Source organism: Eleutherodactylus coqui, chromosome 7 (assembly GCF_035609145.1).
Source record: "Eleutherodactylus coqui strain aEleCoq1 chromosome 7, aEleCoq1.hap1, whole genome shotgun sequence".
In the NCBI taxonomy this organism is placed as follows: Eukaryota; Metazoa; Chordata; class Amphibia; order Anura; family Eleutherodactylidae; genus Eleutherodactylus; species Eleutherodactylus coqui.
The window spans coordinates 197484042-197490135 of NC_089843.1; the positions used below are offsets into that span (position 1 = coordinate 197484042).

General features: G+C 44.2%; 1 non-coding gene across 1 annotated transcript; it reads left to right on the forward strand.

Annotated features, from left to right (window-relative positions):
* Positions 1-2401: 2401 nt before the first annotated feature.
* LOC136573868 (U2 spliceosomal RNA) lies at positions 2402-2588 on the forward strand. Its single transcript, XR_010786084.1, has one exon. It is a non-coding gene; the product is annotated as a U2 spliceosomal RNA (small nuclear RNA).
* The last annotated feature ends 3506 nt before the right edge of the window (positions 2589-6094 follow it).

Here is a 6094-nt window from a genome sequence, read left to right on the forward strand (position 1 = left end):
ATGATCTCGGTGGCACCAAGGACATACAGGGTATTTTAAAGAAAGTGTATGAGTTTTATGCGGATCTTTTTAATACTAAACCTGTTGACAGTGATTTTATGAACGACTCGTTGAAGGAGATCACTGACGTTTTAGATCCTGGTTCTTGTGAGATTTTACTAAGGGACATCACAGAACAGGAGATTTTAGACACTATTAAGAGTTTTAAACCAGGTAAGGTGCCTGGGCCCGATGGTATACCCATAGAGTTTTATGTCACCTTTTTTGGTATTTTTAAGGATGACCTTTTCTCCCTTTTTACTGAGGTTTTTATGTCGAAAGCCCTCCCGGGGTCCTGGAGGAAGGGTGACGTGTCTCTTTTATACAAGAAAGGAGACAAGACGGACATCAAGAACTGGAGACCGATCACCCTTCTGAACAGCGACTACAAAATAATGGCAAAAATATGCGCAAACAGACTCAAGACCGTAGCAAGTAAAATTGTACACCCCAACCAGGTCTGTGGGGTGCCCGGGAGGGCAATATTGGAGAATCTTAACCTGATTAAAGATGTTATTAGTGACACAAAATCAAGACGAGGTCAAATGGCTATTTTAACTATCGACTTCGAGAAAGCCTTTGACCGCGTGTCACATTTTTATCTTTTTAAGGTTTTAGAGAGAATGGGTATACCGGAAGGTTTTTTATTGTCTTTAAAAGCGTTTTACGATAATTGCACAAGCAAAATTTTAGTAAATGGTTTTAAGACACAGGAAGTGCTTTTAAACTCCGGGGTGAAGCAGGGGTGTCCCTTGTCCCCACTACTTTTTATCTGCACACTAGAGCCTCTTTTATGCACAATACGTCGGGACAAGCTGATCCGTGGGATCCCCCTGCCCGGCGGGGGGGGGGATCGAGGCCAAAGTAGTGGGGTACATGGACGATGTGGCAATTCTTGGAAGGGACACCCTGTCGATCCAGAGAGCAACCAAACAAATTGAGTTTTATTGCTGCACCTCGGGTTTTAAGGTAAATTTTAATAAAAGCAGTATTTTAAACATCGGGGACCTGCCATTGTCAGATGTCCCCATTCCTGTGTCTGAATCTGTGCAAATTTTAGGTGTCTCCTTCAACGAGGATAACAGAGGTCTTAACAGCTGGGACTTGGTGGCACAAAAGATAAACAAGAAAATATGTATGTGGAATATGAGAAGGTTGACCATGGAGGGGAGGGTTTTAATCATAAAAATGGTGATTTTACCGATTTTATTGTATTTAAGCCTAGTGTTCCCACCTCCTGGTAGAGTTTTTAACAAAATTGTAAAAGCTGTTTTTACCTTCTTCTGGAGCTCCAAAATGGAAAAACTAAAAAGAGAAATAGTGATGAAGCCAAAAATAATGGGTGGTAAAGACTTCCCCGATATAAAAGCCTTTTTATACATAAAGTATTTTAGCATGTGCCTAGGCTCACTTTTTAAAAACCACGCATGGTCTTATTTTTTACGCTACAACACAGGTTATTTTATGAGGCGGAACGGATGGTTCAAAACGGTTTTAAACTCCCCTTATTCTTTTAATCTGTCCAAAGACTATGCGATTTTAGAGAAAATTGTGGTTTTATACGATTTTACTGGAAAAAGTGCACAGGTTTTAATAAATTCTAAATTAATGATAAAGAGTTTTAAGGAAAGTGGTTTTTATGTTCAAGTTAGTAATTTTAATGAGAGCAAAACAAAAGAGACGTGGAGAATGGTCAATAATCATATTTTTAACCCACAGAAGGATCTGGCCTGGAGCTGCATACACGACTGTCTTCCATGCCGGGCATTCCAGCATCGTAGAGGACTGACCAACACCGCCGCATGCCCAAGACCCGGATGTATAGAAGAGGAAACCACACAGCATCTGATATGGACTTGCTTTTTAACCAAAAGGATATGGACTAAGTTTTTACCCTTGCTTAAAAGAATAACAGGACTAAAGAAACTAACACTGGAAGGAATACTATATGGATGTCTGGAATGCCCCACACGGACTCAGAGAATTATGGCATGGAAGATGGTCAACTCGGTGAAGGCAGCTCTGTGGAAGTCCAGAAACATTTTAGTTTTTAAGCACGAGGTTTTATCGGTTAAAGATATTTTATCCATTGCTCTTAATGATTTGTACGAATATTATATTGTGGACACGAAAAACTTTCCTATTTTATCAAGAAAATGGCTGATCGGGGAATGGAGCTCCATCATATAGTGCCACCAAGCGCCCTTTTATGTGGTTTTTAATGTGAATTTTAACAACATGTAATATAGGTAGACAAGTTTTGGAATGTTTTATATGGTATGTTTTAATATGTTATACAATGTGTTTTTAATGTACTATATGAGCATTTTAATATGTCTGGAAATATGTTGTTAAAATAAAAATACCCCTCGGGGTTTGTCAACTTAAAAAAAAAATCTGTTCTTATCAGTTTAATATCTGATACGTCCCCTATCTGGGGACCATATATTAAATGGATTTTTAGAACAGGGAGCTGGAAAAAGAGCTTGCTCTGTCCACTCCACGCATTGACCTGGTATTGCAGTACCTCCAGGACCGGTGCACCCCCTTTCCTACAACAGTTTCCAAAAGCAGAAAAACAACACCGACGAGCAAGAGGTGCAGCGCAGCTGTGGCGGCGGCTGCTGCTACCACCACCCAAGCACTTTGATTGACACTCAGCCCGTCTGCTCGCAACATTGTATCCACTGAGCAGCTGCGTCTGCCAGAGTGTGCACAGCACAGGTCCAACTGGAAGCAAAACAACACACACACACACACACACCAGTTCATATGGCAGCCGCACTCTATAGTTCGTACCTACCGCTGCGCTAATAGCCAAGTTGGAAACATCGGGCAGGCACAGCGTATCCTGGCAGCCTGTGTCTGTATGCTCCACGTATTCGGGTCATGGGTGTATGTGCAGGGGGCCCGGAGCCCCAGGGGGCCCATAAAGTCTCTCTTCCCCACATTGTAAACCAATGCTATCAATGAAGCTTTATAGTTTGGGGGCCCAGTTCCAGACTTTGTACTGGGGCCCCACAGCTTCAAGTTACACCTCCGGATCAGGATAATGCTAGGCCATTCCAACCAGCCTGTGTGTGTGACCTGCAGTCGCTGGTAGTCGAAAAGCGTCCGGCCCCGGATGCGCGCTTCAGAGTGGACAGACAGCAGCGGACCCCCAATCACACAGGCCCAAGGCTTGCTATGTAGCACGGAATACCTCATTGGACTGCAGCACTCCACGCGGGCTGAGATACACGCTCCACGTGGGATGGGCAGTATTCGTCCATGAACATCCAGGCCAACGTTTAGAGATGGAGCAACACTCGGGGAGCAAAGAACTCCAACGAACGGACGTCTACTTTACAAGGATGTATTGCTTTATTCAATGCATGGACACAGAAACAGTTCAACCGCTCGATTACAGACCGCAGTCAATACAGTAAAGAAAGAAATGTGTCTGTTTAATGTAAACTTGCATAGAGCTCGTTTGTCAGCCACTGACTGAATGCTGCTGCTGCATGTCTAAAACGTGGTCTGACGTTACATGCACCACCAGGGATAAGGCCTTGCCTATAAGCATTCCCCAGCTGGCAAAAACGGAACCTCCCTGCCTATTCCTCACCATGGAAGAACGGAACCTACCTTTTTTTTAAAAAAAGAAAGCCACAGCAGCAGCCAACTAGATTTTGGTAGGCCGCTGTCTCCCCCTTGTGTGCTGCATAAAAAATGCACTCCACTAAAAATAACAATGATCCACGAAATAGAGCGTATGGAGAGAATGAGGCTTCTAGATGACCGGTCAGGCTATGATAAATTGTATCACACCTGGGCGATATGGATAGATGCCCGGAGCTCACCCCTATTTACCAAGTGGTTACAGACAGGGACATGTGAGTAACACGTTTAAACCACAATCGTAAAGAGAAACAACAATTCCGGAGCCCCCCCCCCCTTTTTGTTTTATTTTCTCTTTCTCCCGTGTCATAGATACCTACCCTCCCTTACCATTCCCCCCCCTTACCCTCCCCTCATTCCCCTGTTTGTGGACCTTATAAAATATCACAGACAAACATGATATAGTTCAACTCGAAATTGATTTATTAAGTTTCATTGTCAAAGTTATTTTTACATTGCTTTGAGATAAGGCAAAAGTTTCCCCCCCTCCATGAAACCAATAAAACCTATATTGAATAAAATAAAAATGATGCAGTTACCGGTAGTTCCGCAGCTTCTTGGTGGAAATAAAGACCATCTCCCGTCTCCCAGCTGCAGCAGAGACTGACTAAAATGGCTGCCAAGCCCGGTATTAATGCTTCTAAATTGATGACATCACAATGGAGTGACATCAGCCTGCCATACACCTGGCTCATGACATCACAAAGGAGTGACATTGTCAGCCTTCCAAACACCTGGCTCAATTGCATACAGTATGTATGTATGTATGTGAGTCTACCTATCTATCTATCTATCTATCTATCTTTATTAATTATGTAGAATATAGATATGGATTTTTTCTAAATTACAGATTTTGTAGATATAGATTAAAGATAGATTTAAGATTGTGTGTGTGTGTGTGTGTGTGTGTATATATATATATATATATAATGTGTATATAAATATAATGTGTATATATATAATGTATATATGTAAAAAAAAATATAAAATCTGTAGTTATGTATGTATGGCGGGCAAAAAAGGCCTGCTGTATGTTTTTAAGTTCTTCGGATGACCATGCCGCTCTAATATTCTCCTTACTAGGGTCTACTAATGCTGGCCCAGGGGAAGGCAATAAAGCCCTATGGGGCCGAAGCCAATTTCCCTTATTTTAGGTAAAAAGTTTCCATCCGTCCCCACTCGAAATGCGGCCGGCCGAAGAGATCCCTCCAACCGACCGACCGACGCACCTTCAGAGACAAACTAGTGCTTGCTTCTAGTGTCATCGCCGGCTTAACCATCCTTTGTAGGGAGCTGACGAGTCCTGCAGTAGCAGCAGCAGCAGCAGGCTCTGCAAGCAAGCCTAGGATGCGTGAGCACGGTGCAAGAGGAAGGACTGAGGGTGTGAGGCTGGGCGCGGTTGAGAAGGCGTGGGGCGGGGCTATGGAAAGTTTTACAAACTCTCCCAGCTGCCTGGGTGCATTGTGGGTGCGCCCAGAGTGCTGGCTGAGCGTGTTGCCTCAAGCCTTGGAAGTGGAGTTGGGCGGGCCGGGCTACAGGTGAAACCCATTTCGGGTTATCGCTTCTCGGCCTTTTGGCTAAGATCAAGTGTACCTAGTACAGGAGGTCTTAGCCGGAAGGTATCTGTGGCACCCCTCTCCTCGGCCTGGCGGGATCGCCCACTTCGGTGGGCTAAACCCGCCTGCTGCTATTGGGGAGAGGGACTAGGTCCTCGAGTAAACGAGTTGCGATCCCCCTAGCCCGCTTGGCCTTGTGCCAAGTTGAGGAATAACTTTACAACACCGGGTTGTAAAAGCGCTATTGGGAACCATGGGTGCGGACCCTGGTTCCATACCGGCATATGCACGGATTAAAAACACCTTACGAGTGGTTTTTAACAATGAAGCGGCGGATACACGTGGCCTGAAGTATGTGGTTGAGGATGTGCTCATGGGCGTTTTTAACATACAAAAGCGAGAAATACTGGCTATACAGGATTACCCCAAGCGAAGGACATATGATGTTACCTTTACGGAGAAAGGTATTTTCCATGATTTGATTGCAGCAATTCCTTCCAAAAAAGATCCACGGCTTGAGGGGGTCCAACTGATTGAGCACGTCCTGGATGTGACTAAACTCGTAGTGATTAAAATGTATTCTCCCTATGCGGATCTGAAAGAGGTTGAAGCGTTCCTGGCATGCTACTTTAAATCAGTGAAGTGTATGGGAAAAATTATGAACGAGTTTGGCATTTGGACATCCAAATGGAGGTTCCAGGTCACGTGTATAAATGACCCTGGTTGCCCAGGGGGTCTAAAATTACCGCCCGCTCGTTTTAAACTGGGAAACGTGAGTGGCGACCTCTATTTTGCGGGAATGCCAGCCTTCTGCCGCAACTGTAAAAAATACGGCCATG